General features: G+C 48.1%; 1 long non-coding RNA gene across 1 annotated transcript; it reads left to right on the top strand.

Moving 5' to 3' along the window:
• LOC121133154 lies at positions 1-4,862 on the top strand. The gene is made up of 2 exons (XR_005869947.1): positions 1-941; positions 4,395-4,862. It is a non-coding gene; the product is annotated as an uncharacterized LOC121133154 (long non-coding RNA).
• The last annotated feature ends 7,551 nt before the right edge of the window (positions 4,863-12,413 follow it).

Here is a 12,413-nt window from a genome sequence, read left to right as displayed (position 1 = left end):
TGCACAGGCTCCAAGTTACAATAGTCAGTATAACTTAGCCAGGTCTACTGTAAAATCCCATCAAGCTCCCTGCTGAGATGAGGGTCTTATTCCTCAGTGCACAGGGCCTCTCTGGGTTGGAAGTCAGTGCTGAGGAAGGTTAGGGCGCTCCGTATTTTTAAAATAGTTACGGAGAAAGAACTTCGTGGAATTGCTAGGAACTACAGCCAGCTCCCAGTAGACAGGGAATTTTCCACAATCTCTTTGCCAGCAAGGGAGGGTGAGCTCAGGTTACAAAGCCAAGTGAGAAGGGCCTGCAGAAGAGTGGAAGCTGAGCCCAAAGCCCTGTGTGGGCAAGCGCTTACAATGAGGACCAGCTTTTGTGCTCCTAAAAGCCTAGTGGAAGCAGCCAAGTGTCTTGGACTAGATCTGATTGCTTTTGAAAAAGTTCACCAGCTTGGGACTCTTGCCAGAGAAGTTGTGTTTAGTTGGAGTGCCCAGGGTGAGAGAATGGGGACAATGACAGTGCCTCGAGTGCCCGGCCTTCTGCTCAGCCTCTGGTCACAGACAGTGCCCCAGCGCCATGCCTTCTGCTCAGAACACTGGTCATAGAGCTTCCTTTACTTGAGCCAGTAGCTCATGGCCCAAGCAAAAGCTGGAGAACAAATCGAAGACGGAGACTTGCAAAAGCACCCTGTGTTGAGTGTGTATGCTTGATCTTCAGAACCTCCCCAAATACTGTTCAGCTTGAATTAGAGAGAAACCAACCATCTGAAGGGGAAAAACAAACAAACAAACAAAAAAGGAATGGACAGCCAGGCAGCTCACATCGGATCCACCTGGGATGCAGAGGCACGAGTCTACGTCTGGGGGTTGAATACTGGCGAACCCAGAAGGTCAACTGTTTCTTCCTTTGCAGTCCCTTTGCTCCCTTCAACTGAGCCAACTGTTCTCTGTCAGCAGTGAGTTAATGTGGGCTTTCCAATCATGCAGTATCTAGGGACATTGGTGAATTGTTGTCAGGGTGTTGGATACAGACCATGGTCTGTAGGATCCCTCTGAGGCAGATAAGTACAGGAAGTACCTTGGCAACCAAAGCTTGGCTTAAGCTATAAGAAAACCCCTTTTCTAACAACCCACTGGGAAACCTAGGACCCTCACCTGCATGCACTGTGTGTACCTTCGCCTCTGTACAATGCACCGAGAAACTTATTGGTAACCTGGGACCCCCTGCACCAGGCTGCTTGTATATCTGCCCCCTACCCCATCTATTTAGTTTATGTCTATGGATCCTTTGCTTGCATGTATGTGTGTGAACCATGTGTGCACCTGGCGTCCTTGGAGGCCAGAAGAGGGCATGGGATTCCATAGAACTGGAGTTTGAGACAGTTGTGAGCTGCCATTCAGGTGCCGGAATTGAGTACGGGTCCTCTGGAAGAGCAGCCAGTATGTTCTTAACTTCTGAGCCATCTCTTCAGATCCTGTATACCTGCTTTAAACAACTGGAAATAAGTTACTGACTTTAGTAACCCTTTGATAATGCCCGTCTCTATTAAGCATGTCACAGAAACCAACAGAAAAAGAGGAGAGGAGGACACCGGGGGCCAGTCACCCAGACACACATCCAGACAAGGAGTAAGAAGGAAAGAAAGATACACAGAAATAGAAAAAGGCAAAAGCCCAGGGGCAAAAGCTAGACAGGAAATTTTAAGTTAAGAAAAGCTGGCTAGAAACAAGCCAAGTGAAGACTAAGTCTCCATATACTTATTCGAGAACAGGGTGGTGGGTCGGCAAAGAGCAATGAGTAAAAAAAAAAACTGCACCACCATGCATCCTGTCGTGACAAGAATGCACTAAATTTCTGAAACAGTAAGCCAGCCCCAATTAAATGTTTTCCTTTATAAGAGTTGTCATGGTCATGGCGTCTCTTTACAGCAATAGGAACCCTAACTAGGACAGAAGTCAAGAATCTGAAAATACTAGGCCTGATCCTCACCACTGGTAACTGCTCTTATACTTATTACTGTCAGTTTTCTATGAAATAATTATTGATGTAAAAAGAAGCAGACAAAGAAAAATTATTTTTTGAGAAAAGGTCTCCCTGTGTAGCCCTGACTGGCCTGACACACACAGAGATACTCTGCATCTCAAGTGCTGGGATTATAGGAGTCCTACCATGCCTGCTTGTAAACACTTAGTATTATTTCTTATGTCATTTGCACGCATGTTTTGCCTGTGTGCATATATATGTACCATGTGTGTGTTTGGTGTCTGCAGAGCAGAAGAGGGATCCTCTGGAGCTGGAGTTACAGATGGTTGTTAGTCACCATATGGGTGATAAGAATTGAACTAAGGTCTTCTAGAAGAGCAGCAAGTGTTCTTAACCACTCTCCAGCTCCTGCAAACACTTATTTTGATAACAATTGACCTGAGAGAGCGGTGGCCTTGCTGTATCTTTTCTGGTAGACTCCTTTATTTACGAGAAAGAAATTTGAGGAGAGAAGAAGAAAATCCAGTAGTAGGCCACACACTGACTTCTTGGGTCTGATTTTCCTGGGGACAGAATGGCTGCACACATTTCTACAATCTTGTCCCCAGAAGGGTATATTTGAGAGGAAAGGAGCCGCCACAAAGAAGTCAAGCTTTTCATCATGCTTTTATGACTGCTGAGCTAATATGGACAGAATTTTATCCCCTTTTTTATTATTTTACTCAACTTATCTGACACCCATCTCTTTTCAGCCCATAAAAGTTGCCACTGTTTCTGCCAAGCCTTAAATAAGAGCTTAGATTATTGTGATTTTCTACATAGAAATTCATTTTCATAAAGTCTTCCAAGGCTTCCCAAGGTTGACTAAGAAGGGGTATAGCAAAAGCTCCTTCTTCTTCTTTTTTTTTTTTTTGGTTTTTCGAGACAGGGTTTCTCTGTATTGTTTTGGAGGCTACCGGTCCAGCCCAGCCTCAAACTCACAGAGATCCACCTGCCTCTGCCTCCCGAGTGCTGGGATTAAAGGTGTCGCCACCACCGCCCGGCGCAAAAGCTCCTTCTTACAAAATTAATTTTATTATTAAACTAATTTTGTTTGTGTATATGCAGGTGTTTGTGAAGGTGTGCGCGCGCGTGTGCGTGCGCGCATGCGATGTGACTCCAGCACACACTTGTGCTTGCCAAGGGCTAAGAACATGTGTGGGGACCTTTGCATTACTCAGCCTTCATGTTGTGTGGACTTAGTTTAGTAAAGAAACTTGGATCACGGGGATAATTTGTCTCTCATATACATTCAGTGAATTTTGTCCCTGGTTATCAATGCTAAAACTAAGGTGTAAACATCATATTAGTTATCATGAAATAGACAAGATATCTGCCATAAGAGGAAATGGATAGCATTGCTTCCAAGGCATAAACTTGGTCCCAAGGGCTGAGCATGTGTCGATGAGCTTCTTGATGTGTTCAAGTGGCTCCGGGCAGTTGGTGTGCACAGACATTGACGTGGTTTGTGGGTATATCAGGATTCCCACCTCCCTTGCTCACCCCACCCCCACAGCCAAAGGGAACATCATTGACCTTATTGATAGTTTAATGTGACGATCTTAAATTACCAGCCAGGGCCTGTTGAGACTGTCCCTTCGGAAACAGAGTCATTCTCAAGTATAAATGTCAGCAACGGCTGAACTTTTAGAAGCTTCAGTATAGGTCCACGGTCCTGCTTTGGTTTGTTTTGAGACAGACTCTCACTATGTAACTCTTGCTGTCCTGGAACTCGTTATGTAGTCTGGCTGGCCTCAAATTCACATAGATCCACTTGTCTCTGCCTCCTGAATGATGGGATAAAAGGCGTGCACCACTGTGCCCTGCTTCCATGACCTGCAGATGAGTAGGAAGACACGGGGTTCCCTTCCTCCAACCTGTCCTGGGCAGCAGACACTAGGACCAAAATTCTCGAACATGTGTTGACCTTAACTTTAAATGACCTACGTGGCCTGCTAGTCACCGAGTTTTTGTAAGGCTGGCCAGGAGGGCTTAGAAACCAAGGAACTTCAAGTGGCAGGTTTAGATGAATTATCCAAAGCTGGACAGGGCTCCTCTCGCTCGCCTCACACATCAGTACCAGGTTTATATTGCCCATGGAAAAGACTGACTTGAATATAAACTGTAGCAGGCTTACACTTGCTGTCTGTGCCTCTCGGGGCCAAGGGGACCATTTCTAGGGAAGAGACTGTCTCCGGGGGCATTGGACCATAGCTGGAGCCAAGCAGGGAATGCACCAATGCTCCAGGGTTCCAGGTCCTCCATGATTTTCTTTACCCCAGCCCCTCTCTCATGTAGTCAGCTACAGGGCTATCCTAAGTCGTGGGAGCAACTGGCACTTACCCCCAGGGCTGGGAAAAATCTTTTTTTTTGTCTTTGATTATAGATGCTGGGCCTGGAAGGATGGGGACAGCCTGGAGTCTGGCCCAAGCCGCAAGCTTTCAAGGCCTTAGTCTTCAATAAACAGCTACAATGCTAAATGTCTGGATTCAGCTTTTTTCTGCTGGGTAGCCTGTGGTTGCCATGGATATGGCTTTGTCTTTGGAGGCCCACAAGCAAGGAGGAGTTAAGTAAATCCTAATGGGTCAACATTTCCATAAAACTAGAAAGAAAAAAAAAAGAGAAAAAGGGCACACTTTCTTAAAAAACTCCAACAAAATCATTAAACAGTTCCAAATTAATGACCAAAATACCAGCAAAATCTTCAGGTTTTCCTGGCCAGAACTTAAACAAGTGTGCAGAATTGGAAAGACAAAGTTCTACTAACAGCCCCGATGGCGGAAGTGAAAATGATGGTGTCCCGCCCCCTTGAGTGTTTTGGACAATAAAAGGTTCCCTTTCTTCTTTCTTGCCAGCTTGTTTTCCAGAGTGTTTCTTAAGTTGCCATTGGTGTGATCTGTCCTATTCCACCCAATGCATGAGGCTGTGTTCCTAGCCAACAATGGTGTTTCTGTCTGCTCCCGGGGTTTGGTGACATTTGGTGATGGACAGACTGAATTAAGAAGGCTTAAAAAAGGAAAGAAAGCAGAATGACTTGGGTCTGCATTGTGACCAGCTCCAGTGTCTTTGATGACATGGACACCCTTTGGGTGGCTCGTAGGTCACTTCAGAGGAGGGGACTGTGGCTTGGAAAAGCAAAGGCCACAGGCTGGGAACCAGAATGCAGGCACAACCCCCATGAGCTCTGGGTCTTGGCCCAGGAAAAGCCTTGTTTCGGCGGCTGCTCTTTGGAGCGTGTTTCTGCAGACGACACTGCCTTGGCCAGGAGGAATGTGCTGGCTTCTGGGATGAAGACACCAGGCATGCTGGGTCCCTGGCTTGCCCCCTCATCTCCGAAGGCGCATGCACAGTGTTCTTCAGGCCAGCATCAGGAGGCTGCCCCTCCCTTCCCTTCAACACCTAGCCTGTGTCATCCATTCCCCCTTTCCTCCCTGCTGCTGCCGGGAACTGCAATCGCCTGGGACCCTTTTAACTGGAGCGGGGGGGGGGGGGGGGGAGGTGATGCTAATTTCCTCTCGAATGCTTGAGTTTTCACACGTTTGTATGTAGACACCTGCTCAGTTCTCAGCCTCTGAAGACTTCTCCCCGAGTCTCCACTACCATGTCACCTGGCAATCATTGCAGAGTCCACACGGAAGGCCATGACACACTTGTCCTGACTTCAGATGCTCCCATATAAAGCCCTCGCTGAAGACAGTGCCCCCCACTCCCCACCCCTTGCCACCAGGGTCAGCTGACAAAGAAGAGGCACCCTGCTGTGTCTGGTGGATTTGAGAGAAGAGACACCACCCACAGGTAGGAATCTACCAAGGTTGCTATCCAGCTGCAAATAACTGAGCGGCCAAGTTCGTGCTGGGGGTGGGGATGGAGGGTCAGACACCACATGACAGAGAATAGAGACCCTAATAGAGACATGGCTGCTAGGGACCTCTTAGCTTGGCAAGGTTTGTTTCAAGGAGGGTCTGAGAGCCCCAAGGTGGCTTTGGAGGGAGAGGATGAATGGGCCATTTGCCAATGAGGCTTTGATGTTCGGTATTTGACCCTCCATATGGTTCCATATGGTTTCTCCAGGACTGTCACTAGAGATGGATTCCCTGCAAAGGCTGAGGGCTGGTCTGGTCTTTTCTGGCCTCAGCCTCACACAGACAACTTTTATCTGGATGAAAGGGACTTTATCTGTAAAACGAGAAAGGAAGGAGTCTGAGGTTTGGGTTTTAAGTTTTCTTGCGCAGGTGACACCCTAATTTGTACATGAGCTCGGATCCCAATGAAGGAGCGGTGAGAGGAAGGCTCGTGGTGGCGAGGGAAGGGCCGTGGAGACTCTGACTTTGAACACAAACAAAGGAGGGGGGAGGGGCACCGTCGTGAAGGGCACCAAAGAAGCAGGGATCTGTATTGGTGTCGGAATGCTCAAGTCCAGAATGCGCTAAGCCTGTGAAACAGCCGCTGACAGGAGAATAAAGCCACCGAGTCTGGGAAGCATTCTCATTTAAATGATCTCATGCAGCCTCACAAGGACCCTGGAAGACAGGGATGGGAGTCCATCCTCTGAGCTTGTAGGGGCCAAGCTGGGATTGGAGCCCAGTTCATCTCCCGCCAAGCGCCTCCCTGCATTCTACAGCTCATTCTGACTCTGGATGAGGCTGATGAGAGGGAGGACCCACCCCACGGGATAGTGGGATGCTCTCATCTTTTCCTTCAGTGTTCATCACGAAGTAAAACTCTTCAAAGCATGGAACAAATTTCTCTGCGGAAGGACTTTAAAAGATTCCTCTTTAAGATTTGTTTTTATTTTATGTGTATGAGTATTTGCTTGCACGTGTGCCTGTGAACCACGCGAATGCAATGCCCATGGAGGCCTAAAGAGGGTGGCAGGTCTCCTAGTAACGGAGATACAGCCAGTTGTGAGCTGCCATGTGGGTGCTGGGAATTAAACCTGGGTCCTCTGGAGGTGCTCTTATCCACTGAGCCATATCTCTTCAGACCCCATCCCAACTCAGCAAGTCTTTTGAGGATCCTTGCGCTCTCTGAGAAACCCAAGGCTTGTCATAGATGGCTATTTCCACAGGACTTTCTTCCTCTAGATTTCCACAGCGCTTCTCAATCCAGGGCCGACTTGCCCAGCATCCATGTTACTCACTAGCCCTCAGCTTCTTGGATAGAGGAGCCACGGTCCATCCTTCATTGACTCCCACCCACAGCACAGACTCTAACTGACCAGGGATGTGCCAGCAGCCATCGCTGTAAAATGGCATCGATGCCACAAGAGACAGTGAGGTTGTCATCACTCAGCAAACCGAGACAAAAGGTAGATTCCAGACTCTACATGCCATCTGGATGACATTCATCCCAGAAGTGTTCTCAGGTTCAGAGATGCAAAGTGAGTCCCATAAGCTCAGCTCATGTGTGGCACAAACCAGGCTCGGACACAAAGCTGTGATGTCTCAAGCACAGAAAAAGGGGATTTGAGGCAACATCCCTTCTCAGATTCCCAGGTCTGCTTTTTGGATGAGTTGTTCCATTAAACATCTGGGCATATTAAGAGGAGTTTACACTCCGGGAGCTGTGGGAAGAATGCATCTTCGACAATGGAGGAGGATGTATTTAACTGAAGTTTAGCATCCCGGCCTTGTCAGTACTTCCTGCTGCAATTACAGGAGTACTGTCGGCAGAGTACTCGCTGGGGGACTCTAAGATGATGGGGGATGTGGATGTGAAGTTAGGTTTCCAGAAGGATCTTCAGTTTCTCTCTTCTGGTTGGGAAGTTGAAGGTAGCTTTCTCATTTCTGTAAGCATTCTTGAGGGTCTGAAAGGAGCAGACATGGGAACCGTCTTACACTTTCCCCTTCTAGTTTAAATCACTGTGGTCTTGTGTCTCCTATTTGCCCCTCAGTACACCTAGGACATTGACATCTGCTCCCTGCCTCAGGCCGCCATCCCCAGGATTGGCCTGGCGTCACTGGAGCCTCTGTACAGTACAGTGAGTGTCTTTGGGGAGAGTACCTCTGACTGTGGGGGCCTGTGCTTTCATTTGTGTATGTATGTGTACATCTTTGTGGTACCAGTGCCCAGACCTCACACAGGTTCTAGGAATCTGAGTCCCCTCTTTCCTATTGGACGGCCAGTGCTTCAACCAACTTACTCTTTGAGCTAAAGTCTCTCACTAAACCCGGAACTCACTGATCTGTCTAGACTTGCAGCTGGCGAGTCCCAGTGACCATCCTATTCTGCATGCCCAGTGCTGGGGCTGTAGATGTGCACCACTGCTCCAGGCTTTTACGTGGGTTGTGGGAATCAAACTCAGGTCCAGAGGTTTGTGTGGCAGCTACTTCACCAATGCAGCCATCTCACCAGTCCCCAAGAACTGTGCTTTCTTTATACCATGCCTGTCACAGTCTGAGATGTTATCTTTTCTCCGTTCTCCCATTCCTTCATCATCATCTATTCTTCCTTGTATGTGTCCCTCTCTACCAGTGCCCTACGCAACCCCCCATACCGTGGAGAGCTTGCGCAGGCGCTGGGCATCTGTTGCAGGAGGACCTTGTCTGCCTGCTTACCTTCTTGGCTGCTTTGGCTCAGGCTACTCAGGGACACGGAAATCATCTATTTTCAACAGACCGGGACCGGTCAAGGGCAAGCTGAGACCACTTCAAAGCGCTTTGATATCAGCAAGGAGTATTAATGTTTCCAGAGGACTCTCATGACCTGAAAACAAGCCAGTGAGCAGCCCAGATCACATGTTCCAGAGACATCTACAAAGCTGGGCTTCCATCTTTAGATGAAACCCCAGGGAAAGCCGAGAAAAAGAAAGGGGATAAGTTCTCTCTGAGAATGTGAAAAAGGACTGCTGGGACTAGATAAGCTTGCACAGGGCCTCTGATTTAGCCATTACTACAAAATAGCTATTACTCAGGTGATGTTGTCACCTGATTGGTATCCATGATGGGGTCAAGGTTGGGCTGGAGAGAAAGCAAGGGGCAGGTCAATACAGACAAGCTTGGCTGGCAGAAGAGGGAAAAGGTCCCAGGAGGTATTGGCTCAACCTCCAGATTCCTGGGGGTTTCACAGAGCAACACGGACACATTCCTTCTTTTAAAACCTCAGTTTGGCAAACTGGAGGTGGGGCTCTCTCAGTGGGAAAGATGGGAAGAAGTCTAGCCTTCTCGTACCTTCCCAGAGTTCATGGCAGCTATGACAGTGTTGACCCAGATGCCTTCTCTCTCTGCCGTCTTTGGACATTGCCCTCATCTGCATGGAGGCCACTACAATATGTGCATTTAATTCTGGAGAGTTAAAGGGAAAGGACCCCCAGTAAAATGGGAAATATACCATTTGTTCACTTCCTGTTGTCCAGAATTTTGATGGCCATACTTAAGTTGCAAAGGAGTCTGGAAGAGGTGACTTTTAATTGGCTCAAATTCTACAACCATGGAATTAAGGAGGGGGAAGGACATGTCAGGAGACAGCCCCTGTCATAGGTAGCTTCAGCCATCAACTTGTCACAAACCTAGAGTCACCTGGGAAGAGGAAACCACAGCTGAAGAATTGACCAGATCAGATTGACTATGGCAAACCTATGAGGCATTTTCTTAATTATTTTTATCATTGTGCGTTTTTCGAGACAGGGTTTCTCTGTGTAGCCCCTGTTGTCCTAGAACTTGCTCTGTAGATCAGGCTGGCCTCTAGCTCAGAGATCTGCCCACCTCTGTCTCCTGAGTACTTGGATTAAAGGCGTGCACCACCTGCCATTCTCTTAATTACTAAGGGATGCAGGAGTAGCTTATCCACTGTAGGTGGTGCGGTTCTTGGGTTGTATAAGAAAGGTAGCTGAGCGAGCCAGAGCGAGCAAGCTCACAAGCAGCATCCTTATGGTCTTCGCTTCAGATCCTGCCTCCGGGTTCTGCTTGTTTCCTGCCCCGACTTGCCTTGGTGATGGACTATAACCTGTAAGCCGAAGAAACCCTTTCCTCTCACAAGTTCCTTTTGGTCATGATGTTTATCACAGCATCAGAAAGCAAAACAGAATAGCATCTCTTCCACAGGTGACTGTACAAGTCCAGGGGCAGCTCTTCTTTGCACCTTCGGGTGTGGGGGTAGAATCCAGTGACAGAGAAAAGGCTGACTGGCAGGTCTCTGCAGAGGAACTAATTGTCTGAAGTTATATTAAAAAGCAAAAAAGAGACGGGGCCGTGCTCCTGTGGCGCTCGCTCCCCTGGCAGGCAGTGGCGGAGCATGCGCAGGCAGTGGCAGAGCATGCGCCGGTCTATGGGCACCATGCCAGTTCTTCATGTGATGTGCCAACCTGAAGTCCCAGAGCCATGGGGGGACATGAGGTAGCCTTGGGTTTGATTGGAGAAGCCCAGTTCAATGGATACGAAGTATAAGGATGATTTGTTTTCGGAAGTACGTGCAGTTCCATGAGAACAAAGCGGACACCTCCCCTGGCAAGCAGCAGCCTGGCAGCGATGAATTACCGGTGAGTGGCTGCCACCATGCTGTTCAGCCTGCACAAGGTGAACCCCTTGCAACGATTTAGGCTGATCCGGTTTTATGAAGTGGTGGAGCTCTCTCTGCTCACTGAGCAACTCCAGCCTGAGTGGTCTACACTGCGCCTTCAGCATGTTAGAGACGGTGGTCATCAACTTCTTCCTGTTCCCCCGGAAGAAGGAGTTCTGCAGCATCAAGGTTTCTCTAATTAAAGGCATGTTCCACCACACCCAGCCAGCAAAACAAAACACCAAAACAAACAAACAAAAAACCAAACTTGACAGGCGGTTAGATGTCACTGTGGTTAAGAACACTGGCTGTTCTTCTAAGGACCCAGGTTCAATTCCCTGCACCCACATTACAACTATTTCTAACTCCAGTTTCAGGGGATCCGACACCCTCTTCTGGCCTCTGGTGCAGGCATCAGGTAGACAGCTGTCAAACCCAATGTGAAACCAACCAGCAGCAGGTCCTCAGAGGCCTGGAGCTCTGGATTCCTGGCACCTGGGAGGCAGTCATTGTTGATGTGAGCATTCTGCCTCAGGTGTGGCTCATTGAGGGCCATCGGCTGTACTCCTAATAACCACCTACTTGGATCATGCCTACTCCTCCCTGGAGAGCTGTGAGCACCCACATCCAGGAGTATGCAAACCCAGCTTTGCAAAGTCACTGGACACAACAGAGGTCAGCTCTGATTCCCCAGCATTTTATTTCTAACTAACTATCCAGTGATGTGACCTCCCATTCGGTGGTGAGGAGGAGGGAGACAGGCAGGCAGGCAAGGGTGAGCACCAGAAGAGGGACACACTTCCCGTGTGCTCAGGCCCCTGGCACCTTAACACAGAAGGCTCCTAGCCAGCCTCCTTAAATCACAACAGAAAAAAACAAAACCAAAAACAGAAAACTATGGAAACTTTCCTAGAAAAAGTATCAAGTTTCAGCAGTAATAATTTATACACATACATTAGTGTGTATAATTTGAGACAGGGTCTCTCACTGTTGTCTAGGCTGGCCTCAAGCTTATTACGTAGCCAAAGCTGACCTTGAACTTGTGGCAATGCTTCTGGTTCAGTCTCTTGAGTGCTGGGGATACAAATGGAGAAAAAGGGGAGGGAGGGGAGGGGAGGGGAAGGAAGAGAGCAAACAGGAGAGAGAGAAGCTGGACAGCGGAATCCTTTCACACACAAATACATCAATGTTTTTAAATTAAAGCAATGACAAGCTTACAGTTTGTATTCACCTCTTAAGGCTACAAATACCACCACTTAGGTGATTTAAATAGAAGTTGCCAGGTAGTGGTGGCACATGCCTTTGATCCCAGCACTCGGGAGGCAAGGGCAGGTGGATCTCTGTGAGTTCTAGGCCAGCCTGGTCTACCCAGTGAGTTCCAGGGCAAACCAGGATTGTTTCACAGAGGAACTCTCTCGCTCAAAACAAAAACAAAACAAAACCCAAAAACTAATAGAAGTTTATGGAAGCCAAAAATTCACAAAGTTGTAGAAATGACCTCAACTTGCCACAGGCAAAGCCAAGAGAATAAGCTTATGCAACATTTTTAATGACAGTGTCACTGTCACCCTAATGATAATAATTATGTCCATTATGCAGCTATGGAGGGGGTGGTCAGTCCTGCTAGGCATGTCTTCTCTAGAGAGGAACACGAGAGCTGGGAGGTCTGGAAGGTCTCATTTATGAGCCTACAAATCCCCTGCTTCTTACAAAATAAGCTCCTCAGACTGGCTGGATGAGCACACATTTTCTCCTTCCTTAAGCCTGTCTTTCCTCCTTCCTATGTTTATTTTTCTGCTGCCGCCGGAGGAGGCTGGACATTTGCCTGGCTTGATCTTTGGCCAAAACAAAGGATTTGTACCCATGGTTTGGGAAGGGAAAGAAGAAAATGTATTGCTTGTCAAGAGAA

This window comes from Mesocricetus auratus, unplaced genomic scaffold (genome assembly GCF_017639785.1).
Source record: "Mesocricetus auratus isolate SY011 unplaced genomic scaffold, BCM_Maur_2.0 Super-Scaffold_2245, whole genome shotgun sequence".
NCBI lineage: Eukaryota > Metazoa > Chordata > Mammalia > Rodentia > Cricetidae > Mesocricetus > Mesocricetus auratus.
The sequence above is the reverse complement of the archived record's forward strand: the minus strand, read 5'-3'. Positions and strand labels throughout refer to the sequence as shown.